Source organism: Camarhynchus parvulus, chromosome 3 (genome assembly GCF_901933205.1).
Source record: "Camarhynchus parvulus chromosome 3, STF_HiC, whole genome shotgun sequence".
Classification (NCBI taxonomy): Eukaryota; Metazoa; Chordata; class Aves; order Passeriformes; family Thraupidae; genus Camarhynchus; species Camarhynchus parvulus.
Window position 1 is genome coordinate 26,228,788 of NC_044573.1, and position 21,712 is coordinate 26,250,499.

At 39.4% G+C, this 21,712-nt stretch overlaps 1 protein-coding gene across 1 annotated transcript in view; it reads left to right on the forward strand.

Annotated features, from left to right (window-relative positions):
• The window catches only part of PRKCE (protein kinase C epsilon), a 287,618-nt gene that overhangs the window by 13,042 nt on the left and 252,864 nt on the right, over window positions 1-21,712 (forward strand). The gene's annotated exons all lie outside the window — the stretch shown is intronic.

Sequence of the window (21,712 nt, forward strand, 5' to 3'; positions counted from 1 at the left end):
ACCTTGTCAGAGCATGGATGCATACATGTTGGCAGTGTGGCAGTTTTGAGTGTAGGAGTTATTAGTTTCTCTTTGATAACATGAGGTTGTGCAGAAGCAGAAAGTTCACAGTTTCTTCCTTCAGGAGTTTATGATGTAAAATAAAAAAAACAATTGCACTTTTGCAGTGCAATAACCTGTGTATCAAGCTAGATGTGGCTTGCAAGAGCCATGGAAAATGTGTAGCAAAATAAAAACCTATATTTTACAGAAGTATGCAAAAGAAATAAATTATGTGTTATGGTAACTTTTAAAAAATGTATTTGATGGTCCTTGGGGAAGCAATAGTTGTCTAACTGAGGAGTTAAGGGAGAGTGTTTTTATTCACATGAGTCAGCAGACAAAGAGGCTGAAGCTTGTGTGCCAGACCAAGGAACATGTAAATATGACAGATAGTCAACAAAGTGAAGCCACTTTGTAATAGAGCAGTTCATACAAATAAGGGAGATCTTTTTTGCAGCAGGCTTTATTTAACTAAAAGTTTCAAAATACCAGAACAGATCAACAAAAAAATAGACATCATCAGTATTGCTTGGTTTTCCTTAGTGTTTCTGGTAACAGGTGGGGTTGGTGAATTGATTTTTACAGTACCCAAGCTATTTCTGATCCTGATTACATTATTTTCTGAAATTTGCGTGAGCTGTGAGATAATTTGTAATGACTTCATTATAATCTTGCATGCTGTGAACTGGTCATGCAAGTTTTTACATACTTAGTTGTCCTACATCTGCTTGTGATAGAGCATGTTATCTCCTCTTTCTTCTGTAATTATTGCCTTTATTTCCATTCACATAATTCCTTCAAACAAATGAGCATGTGAGTAATAGAAATGATGGGACAAACATTCACTCATAATTCAGGTATAAAATCTCTTATAAAATGAATAATCCAGCCTTTTATATGAGTGGTTCCAGAAGAGGCCTTTGTCTGCTACGTAGATCTGTCTGTCTCAGGTAGTAATGAAACTCATTAGCAAAATAATCTGAGTCTGGAAAATCTTGAGTATCGTCATCTTCACAGCATTCCTGAGAGGAAGTGTAATGGATGAAGATTTCTCCATGTTGCCCAGAAGTATGGCACAAGCATTGTGGTTTTAATCTCACAATTTTGCAGTGGAAGTATCAGTTTAATTTTTACAGTGGGGAGACAGGGTCTGAGATCTAGACTAGTGAAATAAGGTTTCTGCCTGATGCCTTCTAGAGATACTTCTTTCTGTCCTAAAGCTTCTCCTTCATCTGTCAATCTCTCCTTTTACTTTTGTAAAAGAAGGATTCTCACCATTACATTTCTATTTCCTTCTTGTAGCTTACCTTTTGTAAGCTAATGGATTTATGGTTTGATTGGAAAGGGTTTTTTTTTCTGCTTCAATTCTCCAACCACTTTATTGTGAGGATGCTTTCCTTCAGTTGTAGTAAACAAACAGAAATGCATGGCCTCTGTTTTGCTGCCTTCTTGACACTGTTGCTTTTTCTGTAGAGGTGTGGATCTCTAAAACCAGGCTTCCAGACTGTCAAAGCAGAGACAGTAGTTGGAAGCTGAGCTGCTCCTCTGGGTGGCTAGTTGGGGGCAGCACTAGCTTTACTATTTCAGTGAAAAAAATCAGCACTGAGGGTTATCCTGTGTGCTCTTACTCAGAATGTCCCTGGTATTGAGCATACCTGTGTATGAATATATATAAGCTGTCAAAGGGCTGGAAGAGTTGGATGTGCAAATCCCTTTGAAATGTAGAACAGATTGTTTTGAAAAGTTTGAAACTTTGAAAGTTGCTGTTCTAACTTTTAATTTTGTACATTCTTATAACCCCATAACTGCAGTTAATATGGTAGAAGAGCAGACAAAATGTAAAGTCAAAGTTTTTGTGTTTGATTGTTCCTGCACTAAATTTGGAGGAAAGGGGACTTCCATTTGAGTCAATCATTTGAAGGAAACAGAACATTTAATTTTACATTTTTAGGGTCTTGTCTCTGTTACTAAGAGTGGAAAGGCTTAGGATCCTCCAGCTGGAGTGGTGTGAAGAGGGAGTAAGTACAGCTGGTGTGTGCTGTGGAGCAGCTGTGCAGTGCAGCAAAGCCTGATAGCCCAACACCTGAGTGTGTTTATAAAACAGATGCAGAGAGATTATATTGGTGTTGCCTGCCTGGCAGACTGCTGACCTGTGGTTTACACAAGGCTGTCCCTGGTTTGGAAAAAGCCACATATTCACTACATCGGATGTGCTGACATGGCTTGGGGTTAACATGTTGCACTTCAGGACTGACCCCAGTTGTGAAAAATTTGGAGCAGGTTATAGCAACTGGGGCTTCATGAATTTTAGAAAGAGAGATTCTGGGGAAATTATAAGGGGGTTTTTATTTAGCTGCTCGTTGGTTTGCAAAATTATTCATTATTTAGTGTGTTTGGAGCTCAAATGAAGTGGGAGAAGGACACAACATACCCATTACTATCCTTTCACAGTGAAGAAGGAGCATTCTCTTTGGTTTCCTGATATTGTGTATAGTATTGCCTTCCCTGATCAGTGTAAATTTAACATCTAGAGCTGTAAGTGTAGTAAAGCTTTTTACTTATGTTTCTTTCATCCAAAAGGTCCTGTGCAGATGCTACAGAAAATGTGTTGAAAGGTGAATTGCTAAGGTCCATCATCCTAAAAGTAGGGAGTGATGGGAATATCAATTATGTGATATTACATGAAACTGAAGGCATTGGTGTGCAAAGGTGTTGAATTTAAGGCTTCAGTTACTTAGAGTTTTCATCTGTTTAGGAAAATGTCTTTTACTTACAACTTACACCTCTCTATGGCTATCCAGAATGCAGTATTGACTTTGCAGTACACTGCTCAGTGATTTACAGGAAGAAACCAGTGCCCTTAAATATTCTCATGGATTTGCTTCATCTTTCAAATGTATGTGGCTCATGAACATCAATTAGAATAGCAGCTTAAGGGAGTATGTTAATGCTTTATTTCATACTGGAAGCTTATAATACTGGGACACCTTTTACCTCAGAGAAGCCATGATTTTCTTTCTTTAGGCAAATATGAAAAGACGTGGTGCCTAAATACAACAAATTCTCTTCAAATTCTCCTGGTGTCACAGGCTTACCTTCCTGGATAAGTAACGTTGGTTAAGGATAAACTTTGCAATGACAGAATGTTTTGAATATATCCTGGGATTGAATGAATACTAGATGAACACAAAATTGTTTAGTAATATTGTTGGCATGTCCACTGTACAATGCGAGACCCTATCAGTCATCACCACTTCAGTATGAAGTTAATGTTTGTGTCCTCACTTCTGCAGCACAGTACAAAAGAGAGCATAGGGGAGGGGTACCCAGCTATCCTGGAAGTATCCCTGCTTACAAATTGGATTCCTGGTAAGAGCTGTAATCAAAGAACTCAGCTAGGTGATTCCTTTGTGTCTCAAAATGCATCTGCCCTGAAGCTCAGAGCTCATGTCCCAGGGCCTGCATTTTGAAACCCACAGGCTCAGTCTTCTTTTCTTTTAAATATGTTATTCTAAGGGATACTACTTTTCCAGTTCCACTTCCCTCTTGTACCTTCTTCTCCCAGTGGTACTTGTAATCCCTGATTCATTGGTTGCTGTTAGCAGCTCCTCAGTTGAGCAGTACCTCACTTCTGCTTTGAGCAGAATTAAAAAATTGCGGTGACAGGCTGCATTTACCAAATCTCCTAGCTGGAATTAAACAAAAAAAAAAAAAAAAAGGTTTTAGCTCAGAATAACTGGCATAAATGGAGGTGCAAAGGGATGAAATTATTTATCTTTATTTATTTGGTTGTATATGTCCAACTCATTTGGTGGGTTTTTTTCCAGTTAGGACTCTAGGAAAGAAGATGCTATTCTCTAACACTTGTGTATTCACTTGTTCCCTTTTTTCCCCTGGAGAAAGTGAGACTAGTAGCAGCTTTAGTTACAGTTAACATATTTAATCATTGGAAAGCTTAATTTGAAGACCTACTTTGTTACACTGTGTTTCCCAGTGGCTCCATCCACTTGTGAGACAGGAATAATGGCTAAAACACATTAAGGCAGTGAATATGTGTCATAGGAAGAGGTTAAGTTGGTTGGAAGTTGTTGGGCAGCCTCTATTTAGGGTTGTTTGAAACATAATTGTGTGACAGCAGATACAGGAACAAAATATGTTACTGAGAAAGAACAAAAGCAAATTTGGTCAGGTATTTCAAGGCCAAGGAAACTCAGTTGAGTTATTACTGGCTCCTATTAACATGCCTGAAAAAAATAATGTTCTTTGCTTCAGCTGGGTGGCCCTCAGAAAGGGGAGAGATTCTTTCCTGCCTTTTGAAATCATCAAAGAATATGAGAGTAATCATTTCCAAAGTTATCTCTATGTCGGAAAACCTCACTGTTCAGGATAAGCCAGGGTAAACAAAGGAGAAATAGGAAGTGACTTTCAAAAAGTATGGATTTGAACCTGTGAGGTGCTGAGTGTCTTCAGTGAAATGCTGAGCTTGTCTGATTTCCAGTAAGTTTATGGCTCTTGGTTCCTGAAAGGATCAGGTCCTAAGATTAGATCTACCCTCTGAAGTAAAATTAGGTTACTGCTGTCAGCTTTTTTTGACTGCCAATATTGCTTGCAGTGCCTATCATCAGTGCTCTGTATGTACACAGACATGCACAGCACTTCATCTGCAGGGACTGTATCACTTTCACATTTTCATTGTTTGTCTGCTGTACTAATTAGAACTCTGATATGACAATGAGGCATCAAGAGGATGAAGCAAGATACCAGATGCTTACTGACAAAAGGAAGCTCCTTCTTCAATTTTACTGTCATGCTTAGGAGCACTTTTTACATGTTTTTTCCCTTATGTAGAGTAAAATAACACCAAATTTGTGTAGTACTTTTCATCAGTAGATTCCTAAGTGGATATCAATTTGATGAATATATTGAATACACAATCAAGACCTTTGGGTAAAGAAGCATGTACTGGTGTAATTCTTCACTTTCACATGAATTGCAAAACCCTTCACATTTAGCTTTTTTGACTTTCATTGGAGCCATTCATGTTGTATGGGCATCTCAGTACACCATGTTGTGCATGGAGATTGAGAGGTTGTAAAGGATGTTTGGACGAGATTCCTCCTCTCCCACTAGTGCATACTTTACTGTCCCTATGAGGTTAATGTGCTACCAATGACTGCAGTCATTACTGGCATTATTTGAACTAAGGGTGGGTATAATGAGACTTCACTGCTAGTCATGCTTAAGGGGAAAACTATTTCTTCACAGTAGTTTTTAGAAGTTATACAAGGAAATCTATATGCCCTAAGCATGAACTGAGAAATGTACATACAATAGTCAGACTGATTCAGTCCTCTCATAATTTGTTGCTGTTATGGTTAGAAAATGGCTAAAATTTTTGCATCTGGTTATTGCAGCATGTAGAAATAAAAATCTTATCTGAAATAATACTGAAGGTTTTAACAGTATGACAGATATGAAGGATGGTTTGGATTCTTTTTTGTTCTGAAACTAAATCTATGCATATATAGAAGGCTTGGACCACCTTGATTCAAAGGGATATTTATTACATTATATCTTTCCCAGGGTTTGTTTCTTACTCTTTTTTCTGTGTCTTGAATAGACCTTGCGTGTTCATTGACCCTGCCAGTATACGAGTTGTAAACAGATTGGAGGCAAAGGGGAGGAAAAAGAAACAGTGTTTGATTCTACCAAAGCTCCTGCCTCAGGCTTCAGTGCTCAAAGTTTCATCAAACAGGTTCTTCTACCTCTGTTTCCTCATTCCTCCTGAGGAGAGTCAAGCTGACCACGCTTAATTAATCACGAGGCTTCAGAGCCTTCCTTGTGCTGCAGAGGAGCAGTGTCTCCTTTCCCCAGGACCAGCAGTGCCCAGAAAACAGCTAGGGTACAGATCCTTTGCTGTGATCCTTTGGGCTGGGGGGGGGTGTTTTCTGGGCAAATTTTTTTCCCTTGGTGCTTGGTAATATCTTCTGGGAGGCCACAGGGAGATGAACCCAAATTTAGTGAGCAAGAAAAGTTACTCCTCTGTCGGGAGAGGCAGTCTCCTGTCAAGCCTGGGGAGCCTTGTTTCCCATTATTCAATGATGCAAATCACTTAGGAAGTTATGCAAGGATAAAGCCTGGGCAACACAGCATATTCTTTAATATACAGTAATCTTTGGAGGATAATATTACATAATCATGACATCACCATGTGGGATAAGATAGTATTTTGTAGCCAGTGTTTTTCCACTTACCTAAAGGATGATCTTAATACTGCAAAGCAATGCTGAAAAGGGAGCTATGCTGGTGCTTGCATATTTAACCTCTTTTAGGTTATAGACTTCACGTGACATCTTCTTGATCCCAAGTATGTGGTGTACAGGACTTCCCTAAACACTACTGATAAGGGTAACTTCCTCTGAAACATTTGGAGACTGTACTTTGAATCTCTTGGTTCTCAGAGTAAAAATACATGTGCTTCAGGCTGCCTACTGAGAAAAGATCAGACAAAATCTTCTTCTTCACTGTACAGTTCATGTAGAAATTTGTCAAATATTAGTAAATAATTTTGAAACAGAAGATTAAACCACCTTTCCTGCAACAGGCCTGTTTGGATCAAAAGCTGGGAAAGATCTGTTTTGTTTGAGTTACTGTGTGATTTTTTTGACTTGCAGACTCAGCTTCAAAAAAGCAGTCCAGATACCTGTAGAGCTTTAAAAGTACCTTGTGCTGGTTTTGAATGTTAGAGCTAAATGCTTCTATTGTCCCTCTCCCCTCTCCTCCCCCTGCTCCCTCCCCTTTCAAACCCTGCGCTGGGTTTGAAAGAACTAAAAGAGCCAGGTGCATATCCTCCTTCTTCATAGCACCTTTGGAATAAAAGATGGGTGAAGAAGTGCACTCTCCTGTTTTAGCTCATGAAGAGAACTACTAAATAGTGATCAGTTAGTTAATTTGGATTGGGTCACTGTTGGCTGTGAAACCCCTCTCTGTGAGACAGTTGAAAGCCTGGTGGGAAAGACCTGCTTGGGGGAAAATTTGCTTTAAGGTAGTATGGAGCACAAGCATGGACTGTTGTTTGGAGAGTTTTTCAAACCCGTGTGCTTATCTGGAGATCTGACTGGAAACTCAGTGCTTCTTCTCTTAAATGAGGATGGTGAAGCTCAGATCCTCACCCCCTTGTTTTCTGCTGGAGAGTGTGAATCAGACCTGTCTGGGCTGCTGTTCCTGCTAGGTAATATTGCCTGAGCAGGAAGAGGAGGAAGAAAAAAACTGGGATCATAATTGCAGAAAAACCCACATAATGTCTGAAATACCTCAATATTACCCCAGAGAAGTGTATGTCACTGATAAATGAGCCTTGATATTACTATCAGAATGCTCATGAGAAGCTTATCATCACAGGCCAGGCACAGCCCACTGGGCTCTTATGAACCAGCCTGAGTGTAGTGTGATCCCATAACCTGGCAACAAAAGTATGCTCACAAGACGTACTGAGAGGTTATTAGGTTGTATCAAACTTATTCCACACTGGATGGTTTGTAAAGTTTGCTTATATAGAGAACTGTATCTTTGACACCAAGGCCTTGTTACATTAATTACAAAATGGTGTAGGCTCTTCTGATACCTCCAGCCCCAACTGATACCTCATCCTCAGGTGTTGATGCATGCAAATATGTGCCAAATAGGTGCTGAGGGGGATTAGGTCACTGCTATGTCCTTGCTGCTCTGGTCACTCAGTAGCTGCCCACTAGGAGTTTTCTTGCCCCTTGGCTCAGTGCATTCTGTGGGGGTTAGTGCAAGATTTCCTCACTCTGCAGACCCCTGAGAGGAGCATGGCAGTTCCTGTTTTCCATCTGAGGCTGCCAGAGGTAGCAGTTATGAGTACAGTATGGATAGAAAACTATTTTTTTCCCAGCTGGTGTGTGTGATCATCAACTGCTTTGATTAACCAGTTCTGGAGCTTTAAGTGAGACATTGTTTTTTCCATTCTTTGTAGTGTTTTTGGCAAAGGGTGGAGAAAATATAGTCATAGCTCTCTTTTCTCTCTGAGTTTGTTTTGTTTTCTGCTCTTTGTGTTCAAGCACAAAAATGAAATGGTTTGAAAATAAAATAAATATTATAACTAAAAAGTACTTTATATTCCCTCCTCACAGAAGTGTGTCTGAAGATAAATAGGAACAGATCATATTGGGAAAATATTACTTTCCCCCCGCTCCTTAAAATAAAGCAATTCCTCTGTTATTGAAGTTTTCTGCAAGTAAACCACAAGCAGACATACTAAGTGCAGCCAGCTACAGGATGATAGCCTTGTTTTTGTTGTTGTTGGGCTTTGAGGGTTTTTAACTGCAGATTTAGCTATTGCAAATTGAACCACTAAAAACACATCAGTGTTATTTTGAAAATTAACAGCAGATTCAGCTCAGACCAGGAAGTGAGGTGTTGTCCTTTTAAAGCCTGATATACTGAAAAGGGTATTTCTGACGCATGACCTTCAGTGAACAGGAATTCCTCTACTCAAAATCTCATCCTTACCATGAACTTCACTGCCACAATTCATCCTCTCACAGCTGTGTGGAGAGTGACATATTGTGGAAAAAAAAGCCCCAACTATAATAGATTTTCTCATCTTTTCTAAAATAAATAGCAAGGACTTGCAAAATATAGAGCATGACTATTTGCTGAAAGGTTTTGTGCACAAAGAAATGTGATTTTAAGTTGCAAGAGGGCTTTTTTTAAGTGGGGTTCATTAGCCTTTAACTAAATAACTGATTAGATTGTTAAAATCTGTTTAACTATCAAATCTTTAAGTATCACAATAGAAACCACTGGGGCATAAATTCTTGAAAATCTGGTTTGAATTTTGAGTGGTGAATATTTGAAGCTTCACAGTGAAAAAAATCTGGCTGTGCGTGCACTTTTTGTATATGTTTGCTTTCACTCTTTTTTTCCACGTTGTTTTGTGTGCTCTCTCTCACTCTCTCTGCCTTCAATTTAAAGGCAGTGAAAGAACACCTAGGAACTGGCTGGTTTGAGAACTGGGCAAAAGTGGTTTGTGAGCAGAGCAGGTATGATGCCATGCTCAGCCATGCTGGAGTGTAACAATCTTGTGCAGACACTGAATATTATGCAGTGAAATGCGTGCAGAAATCCAGTCTTCTTGCCAGAGATGCAGGCTGTGGAAGGCATTGAATTGAAGCCTCTTTGGAGCAGGAGAGGGAAGTATCTGGCAGGCGTCTTTTTTAGGACTCTGCACTTGGAGAATTTGCCAGTTCCTGCTGTTTAACAGCCCAGATTTGCTAACCTCCGGGACATACGGCAGGGCCTACTTTTTTCTTCTAGTTCTTTGTGGAAGTGGGTGTTGGCTAGAGCTAGATAAGGATGAAAACGGGATGTGTTGCCGAGATTGCTCTGTTTTTGCTTTTGCTTTTGTTTTATTTGCTGAATTATTTTATTTAACCTAAGGCAATTTATTTCTAGTGTTTAATTTTAAAAGCATGCCAGTGACAGAGAGATCACTGAGCAACATTCCATTGTTTGAGCAAGAAAATGAATAAATAATAGTTTTGTAACTCAAATTCCCTATAAAAGTATTTCAGCTGCTAATTATGTAAAACCTGTGTTATTTTTATCTTTAGGATGTGCTAAATAGATAACATTTTTTCCTCTAAAGAAGGTGGTTTCCCAAAAACAAGTGAATGCAATGGATTCAAATAAATATAACTGATAAGCCCTAATGAACAAAAAATCCTGTGGGATTTCAGGTAGATTAGGAGAAGGGAGTGTGGCATAGGTGCCAGAGTAGAGGCTGACACTTGCATGCAGTAACAGTGCATATCCATCAATAGAGGTCTTTGATCATAAGCCAGTTTTTACCTTCATTCATAGACTGGAGATGAAATAAAAATCAAAGAAAGGGCTTGGGCAATCTTATACCTGGAGAGACACTACGATGCCCTATGTGAGGGACATGTAGAAGCATAGTGCCCAATAGTACTTTTTTTCAGTTGCTAAAAAGAATCACTCATATTTGAGTTCAATATTATGTCATTGTAGTTAATAAACTTCTGACAGCTAGTTTTACCCAAAATGTTATTAAAAGTAATTAAAAACTAATCGGTTGAGGGACAGTGATAGATAGTGTTTTACAATGTTGGAAAAATAAGGTTTATGATGTCTCAATACCAGAATTTATGAATAGATATAAACCTTACTTTAAAAAGTCTACATAATATGACTTTGCAGAAAATGTTCTAGCTTAATTATAGTAATGTGCTTTGAATTTTCCAATGGGGTCATTTATTTTGAGTATATGTCTCGTCTCCTATTACTGTAACTACGAATAAGCCTGTTGTTGGGCATGTGTTGTCTAAACGTTGCACGTAACTTTCCTGGAATTTGTAAAGCTATTCTGTTTGACATTAGTTGGCATACCTTGTTTGCAACCCTTGTGATCCAAAAATAAAATATTTATGTGTCTCTAGTAGCAAAGTACGAAGTGCCATATTAAGAACATCCATATACGGGCCTGGCTCTGTAAGATGCTGACTGTTCAATTCCCCCTTGCTCAGCAGTTGCCTGTCCTTGTGTCTCAAAACCTGGTGGGACTGCTCTGAAGCTAAGCTAGGGCTTTGAAACCAGAATCTCCATCTGGCTTGGCTGTACAAGGCAGGCAGAGACTAAACTTGGTTTAGATGCCCTTGCAGTTGAGGTGCCGCTGTTGTGAGCACATGCGGCTAGAGATGTTGGTCTGGTGGGTGGGAAGAGGGGCTGCCATTTGATCACCACAGTGAGTGGAGCTATTGGAAGGAAGCTGGAGCTTGAAGAAGAATTTGAGAATTTGTACTGTCCATTTCTCGGAAAGGACACTACCTTCTGGCCATGCCCAGGCCTTGGGGGAGGTGCTTGGCAGGCTGGAGGAGGAGGCACTGGCCAGGCACCCAGAGGTTTACTCACAGCAGGAGAGTGTGATCCTCCAGGTTCCTGCCTGTAGGAGAGCTGTGCTGACTGATAGGCACCCAAGTTACAAATACTCCACTTTCTCTGTGTTTTATTTGCTTTATTTTGATGTCCAATTGAATGCTTGTTCTTATGCCTAGTTGACGATTATATAATTTTTTTTCTATGAGTCTTTCTTTTGTTGTGGGAGAGGAAAGGGAAGGAGGCATGGGGATGACGGGTGGGCTTTCAACCTGTCTAAGGCTTCTGTGGTATGTTGAGGATTTTCTTCCAAGAAGAATACTGTGCCAGCCATATGGTCTGTCAAATAGTATTGTATTCATTAGTGTAGTGAGATTTGTTTGCATATATCTTTTCCCATCCTACCTCTTTTTTTTTTCTCTCTGATTTAAATAATTTCATTGTGGGATAACAGTTATAAAAAATCCTCAAAAAATGATGCCAACTTCATGCCTCAGGGTTAGCAAATCAGGTGTGCAGAGGGAGCAGAGGAATCTAAAATGCCTCGCAGTGCTACTCATCCATAGCCAGAGATTTAGGAGGAATAAAAGCATAGCTGGATTGGAGTTAGTTGTGCCCTTTCATCTTGCTTTATAATTTTTAGCATGGAAAGGCTGAATACGCATAGAAGAGAAATGAGTGCTGCTTGTGTTTTTGTGTCATGGTGAATTCACCCCTTGATATTCTATCATGGCACAAAAAAAGAGTACATCTCTTACTGAACATTGAGCTGTTCTGTGACATGGTGTTTTACTTAGAGACAGGAAGCCGTTTATCTTGTATTTTGTTTAGTATCTTTACGTGGGAATTAGTTGCCAGTTGGTGGAAAATAAGGAGTCATATTAATGCTGTATGAAAATGGGGTTAATAGCTACATTGACTCAAAACAAAGCTAGTTTAGGCTTTGAAGGTACAACCAGAGTGCTGCCAAACAGACTCTTCCTCTGACTGCACCAGGATATCTGCCTTTATAAGGGCTTAGAGGAACTCTGAGAGGAAGTCTTGCCGTGGTAGGGGCTGCTGAAGCTGTCCCATAGGAAACCAGTGAGAGGAAACACAGGGGTGGCTGCCGTCAGGAGTGCTCTTGCTGCAAGTCGCAAGTGGGAACTAATGCAGTGGGAGGCACAGCCAGCATCTCTCATGGTCACTGGGAGGACACAATGCCATTATCTGGCAGTGGGGGAGCTGACAGTGAACCTATCCCTTGTGCCCTTTGTGGCTGTGGGGAGCAAAGTGAGGGGGGAAAATGGGAAAGGGAGAGGCCATTTCAGGACATACAGCCTACAGAGCTGTCAGGAACTTGTTATGGTTATGAGCATTTTAGTATTAGGCTCCAGCTTCATGCAAGTTGTTGAGGAATTATACAGCCTGTCCTCCCTCCTTTTTGACTGATTGTCCTTGTGAGAGCACCTATTTGTGGGGATATGTGATTTCTTGAAGATTAACCTTTTTCCACTTATCTTTCCAAATTTGCTTTCAATGGAGATGGATGAGTTTTGAGTATCATTTGCACTTTTGTTGGAACTGGAACAGTTCTTTGCAATGGCCACTTGGACTATTTTAAACCTTGCTTTTTCAAAAAATGAAAACAAGTGAAAAACAAGCCTTATAGAGTTGTATTCTTCTGTTCTTTGGTAAAAAAGGACTGATTTTGTAAAAAAACTACAGATAGAATTTGAGCAAGATATTAGCAAACATATTTATATTTTTTGTTGTAAAGACTACTGCATCACTGTTAATTTCAGAGTTTCTTAAAGTCTTACAAACTAGAAGAAAGGTACTGACCAGTAAACTTTCTAAAAATGAAAATGTTTAATCTCTAAATGAGCAAAAATATGCATTTTATATGTATAGCAAATTTCAAAGCCAAATAGCACACGCTATAGAATTTTATGTATTGTGTGGCTTTGAATGATTCACGTGAATGCTAACGCTCTGCTTCTTTCCACTGCTTCATTTCTGCCAAAAACTGTTTTAGCTTTTTAAGCCTTCCAGCAATATAAAACTGGAAGGAGGAGATTCTCTGATTGGCAAGGCCCAAATAGCAAACTATTGGTGTATATTATGCTTTTCTTAATACATGTATCTATATATTATTAATTCATGTTTTGCTTGGGTTGAGAAATATTGCATAATATAGCATTGATACTGTTTTGGAAGAGTAACAATTTTAGTTGAGTCCTGTATTTGTTCCTTTTAAAGTAGCCATCCCAAAATAGTGCCTAGAAAACCTTATACCACATTGCAGCATAGTATTATCAATGTAACCACTGTTCAGAGAGCCCAGCCAATATGACCAAGCTAGGTGATAAATGTTTATGCTGTATAGGTCCAGTTGTCTTTAAAAGATGACATTATATACAGTGTATGCTATTTTAATTAAAATATACAAGCAGCATCTAACTAGATTGAGTATTTCCATGCATGGTATTATATTTTCCTTACGTTTTTTTTTTCTTTAGCTGGAGAGTAGAGAGACACAAAACTTCTCCAGTTTAGGTGGTTCAGCAGTTGGGGCTAGATGTGTAGAATACCTCTGTTGTCAGTAGCCTATAGAAGTGCAGGAATTCTTGCCAGTTTTTCCTGACACACTTTGCTTCATGTATAAAATGTCATGGCGATAGCTGGTCAAACACTTGTGGGTGCTGGTGTGTGTGTGAAAGATGAATTTTACCTTGAAGATAGCTTGATAAATCATTAGTGTCTTTTCCACTGTCCATGGAACAAAGCTATAAATTCCTTGGCAGGCAGGGTTACCTGGAGACTAATATAAAGGTTGCTAGTATAAAGGTAGCTTGCTTTGTTGCTTTGTTACTTCAGATCTGAGAGTCTGCCAAAAAGCGGGGCTAATGGTTTGCATTCCCAAGTTCAGGAGAAAGCCAGATCAGCAAACTGGAGACCTCTAGTCTATCCTATTTATTCCATCTGGTCAGGACTTTTTTCTTAATCGAATTCTTATTTTGGAAATACTGATCTGTTGCAGTTTTTTCAGTAGAGTGCAGCCATTTTCACGTAATTTACACAGGAGAAGTATTTATGAGGTTCTGGGTGGAATTACCCTTCCCAGCCAGGAGCTCGTGATGGGAGTGGTTCAGTGGCATGCAGGAGAGCACTTTCAAGGCTGGGTTTCTTTGCTGGCTGTGAGGTTCTGTGTCACATCTGAGTAGTCCGACCATGTTACTGTCTGGGGGCAAAATACTCTTCTTCCTCTCCCCAAGACAGTTTCACTTTAATGCACAGTAAAATAAATAATTGTTGTAATAGGCATTTCACAGAAAGAAGTGAATGACTATACCCCTCTCTGGGGCGGTTTTTATTAATGAGTTTACTTGAAAGGGAGTAGAAAGAGATTAATTTACAAAAGTTGAGTAGTACCCAAGTCTCATGCATCTTTAATCACTGTTATCTGCTCCAAGCACATATTAGCAAAGAAAAAGAGCTGGTTTGTTTCATCCCATCAGATGATGCTAATACAATCTGGGCTTTCTCAATGATGTAAAGTAGATGCACATCTCTGACACTGAGATATGCAGAAGACAAGAGGTGAAAAACAAAGCCATGGGGGCAGGCGGAGTAACTATAAAGAAGAAGGAAGATGGGTTGTTTCCCTTCAGAGCTAAGTCTCATCGAAATATCAAAAATCACCTTTAAGTTGTGCGTGTCACTGATGTGGTGCTTTTAGTCTTATGAACTGGGATGTCTAGTTGGTGCCAATGTGAGGTTTATTCATCCCTAGCAATTTAAGGAGGGGAGGCACTATTGATTTCCAAGATGTCGAATATTGCCATTTTTGCTGTTACTTGCCTATGTGTTCTTACTACCTAGGTACAAAAATCCATTACCTTAGTGTTATACAAACAGTAACCAGCTAGAATTCTTGCTTAAATGATTCTACTGCCTGTTGGACACAGCAGATGTCTAGAACAGCAGGTTCAGATGAGTTTTGAGATGGATTTAGCTTTTTGCACAGAAGTCAGATGTCTACATGAGAGATAGAGGTCAGAGCCTTACATCAGACAATCAAATAATACAGTCACTGGCAAGTTTTTCATTGGGTGCTGGAGGCAAATCTGTGTTCTCCTGGATTTAAAGTCAGTGCAATTAATGTTTACACATCTCCTTTAATTTAGACTGTTTGAATTTACTTATTGCAAGTGTGTGGCCATGATGACTGAGCATAATCTTACCACACACTCTATCTTGTGTAGTCTTTTCTTTTAAGCACTCAAAACTCTAGTTGTGCTCTTGGAAGGACCCATTTCCAAGTCCTGTACAGCTTTGACTTGTTGGTTGTGAAACTTGCATAAAAGAAGGAAGAGGACTAATTTCTTTGATAAAGCTGGGTTACTTGTGCAGCAGTTCAACGCTTCTTTGCACAGACGTGCTATAACCAAACTGGGAAAAATCATTTAAAATTTCCAGCAGCACAGTCAGATATCTGAACTTTTCTTTTTCTTGTGAAGATCATAACATAAACATATTTCACCCAATCAGGGCTGTTTCTTTAGAGGTTCTAATTGAGACTTTGGGTTTCGAATATTCTTGCTAAGAGGTGTTTCTACAGAAAAATAGTAGTCAGTGGTCGTAGGCATAGTGCCTGCGGGATAGGGATGTCTTATAAATAATCTTGTGTATTTATACTCTAGTTCAGATAATCAAATCTTCTTTTAAAATAGTGCAGAGAGCAGAGGTGAGTCCCAGTAATGAAACAGCTGGAAAAAGCCATTTGTCCTCTGATTTAAGCTTCTAAATGTAACCCTGCCTAATTTTGAATTTAACCTAGAAGTAATTATTTTTAATTAAAGAGTCTTTTAATTTTGCTTGAGTCTCATACTTGTGTGCCAAAAGTAGATACTTTTAGAAAACAGTGACCTCTAGGAGTTTGCTGCATCCTTAAATAATTTAAAATTCTGAATAATTTTGAGGCTGCCAGTAGCTTCTACAATTGTGACTCAACACCTTGATACATTTTTTTTTCTTTTTTTAGAGGCCAATTACCATGTTTTAAGACAGTGTTGTTCACACTAGAGCTTGGGTTAATTTCTTCTTCAATTTGCATCTTTTAACAAGGGAAGGGAATCTCCAGCACTGTTGCTGGCATGTGAAAGGATAACTCCATCTGTTCACCTTGAGAATCCGAATTGTAGTGCTTGATGTCCAGCCTGTGATTTTGGCTTCTTTCTTGGTTTCATTTCAAATCCTACATGATAATTCTGATGTCCACACACACTATGGATTTTTTAATTAAGCAGCTGTGTGTAATGATAATAACAAGCATAAATGCTTATGTAACTTTCAGAAGATAGACTGGTTTGGAATTCTACTGATAATAATGATTAATGTGCCTAAGGTTCCTCACTGCACGTGTATAGCAGCTTATGAATTCAATTGACTCATATGATAATCTTGTCCATGGAAGGCAACTGCTAAGGACACAGCAACCAGATGCAGACAGTATTTCTTCAAAGGAAACTTATTTACTTGTTAGGGACACTGCATAGAGCATGTGCTGCTCCCTGTGCTCCTGGGCCTGTGTTGGTGTTTGTCTCCTGTCCTGTTTCATTCTATCCTTGGTCCAAGTGTATTGCTTGTAAGCTGCTTCTTTTGTTTCATATTCACCTCCTCTTCCCTGTTTCACTGTGTTCCAGCAAAACCTCTGTTGCTGCATTCAAAAACTATCCTAAAATGCTTTTTCTTTTTTCTTTTGTGAAGCTAGCTGGTGACGAGCAGAGCTTGCAGAAATGGGTACACTGCAAGAGATAGTGTATAGAATATGTTATGTTGGATACATCCATGCAAAATTGTGTTAAACCTTTAGGATTGTAAAGCTGTAAATGAGGGTTCTAAATTCCTGGTGAGGTAGGAATTGAAAATTACTATTGTTTTATTCTGAACTATTTTGACAGAAACTTCCTATAAAAACACTTTTTACAGACACTCCATTAATTTGAATTTAACTTTTTTAAAAAAGAAAAATATTGAGGAAAATTCTGTTTTCAATGAAATGAGTAGCAAAGTTTCATGGAGTTATTTTATTAGTGCCAGGTTTGCCTGAACCTTGATAGAATCAGGATTTCACTTTTCATTTTGTCATGGTTTGACACTGGCACAATGCCAGTGCCCCATGAAAATATACTTCCCTGGTGTTTGCTGTGAGATGTGACCAGGAAATAAGCAAAGCAGGCCTCTACCTTAGAAAAAAAAGTTTATTAACTAAACTACAAAAGGAAAACAAACCACACACACACACACACACACATACACCTGGAAAATGAAAACTCCACAAAAAGCATTTCCTCCTCCCCCCACCACATTTCCAATACATCTTCCAAATTTCAACTCTCCATCCATCATCCTGTAAATACTCAATTTCAGTCCATCAAGAGGAGAGGAGTTCTTCTTGGGGCCATGGTGACCTCTTCCTTGCATGCCCAGCGCTCCCACCACTGGACAAGGAACAGAGCTGCTTCAAGGGTTATCCTTTTAAGGGTGCTTTGACCAGTTCCAAAAAAAAGCACAGTTTTCTTTCACTCTCGGGACCTCTTGTCCCCCCCATACTTGTCTACCCCCTGGGGCCGGGGGGTCTCCAAAACTGAACCCTCTCAGTTCTGAGCCATTGCCTCCCCCCTGCATGCAGCCTCTGTATCGCGAGGAAGCATGGTTCTGTCCATGGCTGTGCCAAAAAGAGTCCAGCAACCAGCTACTCCATCATCTCTTTCCGGCCTCTTCTTTACTCTCCCAGCCTCACTCACTGCTCCAACTGTCATTCACTTGCCCATTTCCTCTTTATCATCCACTCCATCTCCCCTCCGGGAAAGGTCCAAATGCTCTGTGAGGTTTTCATTGTCCAGAAAGGGGTTAACAAACTTCTGCACTCGGCCAGGCTCCTTCCCTGCTGCACTACCCCCTTCCCCCTCCTTCTTCGCAGGCCGATATCACTTCAAGGCCACAGGCCCGTACCAGCTTTCTCCCTCTCGTCTTCTGGCTGGGGGGGTGCTGCCCAAATCTTCTCGGGGCCTCTCTCCCTCTGTCTCTCCTGGGGGGGGGCTGCCCAACGCCTCCTGGTGCCCCCACCACCCTTCCATCCTGAGGGGTCAGGCCTACCTCTGCCGGGCTGCAGGTTTCCCCTCCCCCGCCCAGCTCGAAGCCGGGCAGGGGAGGCCTGGCCTCTTTGCTGGCCGGAAATCAAAGAGGGAGCCCAAGGGAGTGCTCTGCTTCTAACCCCTGTGTTCTCAGAGGCGCATCCACCCTCAGTGGCCAAGCCTGGTGTCAATTTAAAATCTGAACACCTATTGGCCTCTCCATTCCCAGAAAACCTGCTTCCTGTAAACCCACGACAATTTTTACCAGTTTTCATATGGAAGGATTATACAATGTTTCTTTAGGTATGCTGAGATATTGGTGAGATTTTTTTTTTTTTGTTGTTCTAGAAGGTATAACCTAGTCCCTCATAAATATATAGAATAATTTAAAAAATATTCTTCATTTCCTGTCTTGAAAATTGTGTGAGATTCTTTAAACAGAGTTTTTCAGCTATTTCCCCTTTATATCAAAGAATAGCATCCAAGTCCTGCCAACACAAACAAATGAGAACTTTAATTATTTGACTTCTTATTCTTCTGAAAAGTAACATCTGCAGTAGAATGGTAGACAGTGAATTTGATGTGTAATTTCCACTGAGTTATTAGGAATTTCAGGATTTCATACAAGAAGGTACAAAAGGTGTAAACATGAAATAATGGATCTTGAAGCTGGAAACAAAAATTTTCTGTTACATATTGCTTCTGCTGTCTGTGTGCTATAACTCAGCAGAGCAGAAACAAAGCAATTTTGGGGTTTGTGCTTTTGGTGAAGTGTCCCTGGATTCCTTTCATTAGTCTGAACTCATGGTTCTTTGAGAAGCAAACACAGCTGAAATCTGCTGTTCATAGCAGTCCTATGTGTTGCCCTTTCAAGAATATTTCTGTCAACTTTTTCTGCTCTATGCCCAAGATCAGGTTTGGCTGGGGTGGCTTAGCACCTTTACCATCATTTCACATATCAGTCTTTCTTATTTAACATGTGGCTGGGTCTAAATATTTTTGTTAGGAAGCTTCACAGCTGCTGTGGTTTGCCTGTACACCTATGGCTGAAAATGGTCAATTTGCAGAAATGTGGAGAGAACTGAGCACTCAGCATCACTGAGCTAATAAGTTAGATGCATTGGCAGGTAGCTTGTTGTTCTGTCCCTGATATCCTTCTCAAAGGAGAAGGGCCATGTCAACAATTTGTTTAAATAAATCTTTATTAGTAAGTTAAAGTGATTTAATATTTTCCATGTCAAGTTGTATTGAGTAGAATGAACCTGTGGAAATATTCCTACTGACTTTAGTGGAGATACAGGATTCACTCTTCAAGAAATTAACTATGACAATTCAAGTCAATAACAAGTTTTTCTTAATTTACTTGGAAAATATCTATGCTGCCTGTCTTAAGAGAAGGCTGACCACTGTAGTGAGAGGAATCAGAGTAGGAGTCCACAACTTGGTGCCAATAAATAGTGGAGTGTTTACACAGACTTGCTTGCAGTGGAGACCTTGGGTTTATACCAACACAGCAGATTACATTCAGTTCTAGTTGTAATGTCACTAAAATAGTCCTCTGAACCGAAAGTTTTAGTGGTTTTGTTTCCCCAACATATTCAGTGCACACAGAGCCTTGTGTTTGCTGCCTGGGAGGCTGAAGGCAGGCAGTGCCTGTGGCGTGGTCAGCACACACACACTGGAGGTGTTCCTGCTTTCTGCGGGCAGCCAGGGAGAGCAGGGGAACCACTTTTGTTCCCTTGTAATCCTCCAGCGACTGCAGAGCTGCTGCCACAGGCACATGACTTGTTCCTCCTTCACTGTTACAAGTTTGAGTGCTGCAGCTCCCTTGTGTAAGATCATGCTTACCCAAGTAACAGCTGCACGACTTTGTAACTCTTTTAAACCAACAAGCAGACAAAATGTGCAAATTCCTGCTTGAAATTTCTTTTTGAACGTGCAAGATCAGTAGGTAGTAAATGAGGTGTCTCACTATAATAATTTTTACACTTATTTTCTGTTTCCTAGGGACACTTTTGGTGTACTCTGTAAAACTTTGGATAGAAAATATATTCATAGAAGTATGCAGTGTGTTAGCATTTCCTCTGTTTAATCTTTTTAGTATCTGATTTGATTAAAACAATACAGTAACAGTTATTTGCATAAACAGAAATGTTAATAAATATTGGTATGGAATTCTTGTATTCTTTTGGAGTCCAGATACATAGTTCATGTAATTTGCCTTGGTAAATTGTAACAGTTACATAACAATCAGTCTCCAAAAAGAAATGTAGTGTGGAAGCTATTTACCCTATAATACAGATTCTGGAAGCACTTTCCTGGGTTTATCTCAGTGTAATGATACAATTGGTAACTTAATTAAATTATTAATTTTCTTTGAAAGTTTCCGAGCATTTATATCCAAAGTACTTACATGCAGCATGGTATGCCAAAGATATTTTTATTACCACTGGCATGTAATACAAGAGAATATGATTGGTTAACATCTTCATTTTCTGAGGAATACAGAATTACAATATAGGTCATAATGCTAGTTCTTTTGGGCTCCATCTATGTGGCTTGCGGACTTCTGATGAGTTGTTGAATTAAGGTAAGAGAGTAATATTTGTAATACTCTGAAAATATGTGGGATTCAATTAGTGTCATAGTGCAGTAATGTCCAACTGTAACAGCACATTAACACAATGGGGAAGAAATACTTGGAGCAGACATTACAGTTGCTGGTCTGTTGCACTGTCACATTTGTACCTTGTTATGCCATCATTATGTTTATTGTACATATTTGCATGCAAAATCAAACATTGGTGAGTCCAGTAACAATATTCTCATTGGCTTCAGGGCTGCAGATTCAGAGCAGAGGTGCAGAATGCAAAAGCTGCTGTGGACTGAAGTGTAGGAAAAGGGAATATTGTGTTAGTGGTAATGCAGTAGCTCTCATGGCAAGTGTCACTACTACGAAATTATTTCACTAAAAGCTTAGTTTTTAATAGATGACATGTAAAAATAAGGTGTCCTTTGGAAGGTTATACAACAATATGTAGGATGCTTCTTTGTCATATAAAAGTGGTTGCTGTTGAAGCTTGTGATGTTTTCAGTAGCAGCTCAATGATCACTATATATGCCATCTTTTTTTTTCGTGACAATTATGAGACACAACTGTACTATTCTTAAAACACATTTCTAGGATATCTTCAATATGGAAAACCAAGCTGAATAGTACATCTTAAAATTGATGTTTGTCATCTCCTTCTAAGGCCTCTCTACTGCCTTAGAGAATTTGAAGTGGTCACAGTATATCGTAACACATTATAGAAAGGGTTTTCAACCTTTTGGCACTTTTGCTACCAGTTATTTGGAGCAGAAGCTTTTTTTGGATATTTTCTATTTCATAGACATCTGTGTTCGTGAAACTCCAAACTGTGTCTTCTAGCTGGAAGGAAAATATTCAAGGTTTTTTACCTTAGCAGGAAAAGTGCTCTGTTGGCCAAAGAGAACACAGTTTAAAGACAATTTCAAGCTAGAATAATTATTATTCTGTCTAGATAAGAAAATAACCCCCAAACATTTTTGCATATTTATGCAATTTTATTTGCCTTAACCTTGAATTTTTTTTTAAATCTTTTTTTCTTGAA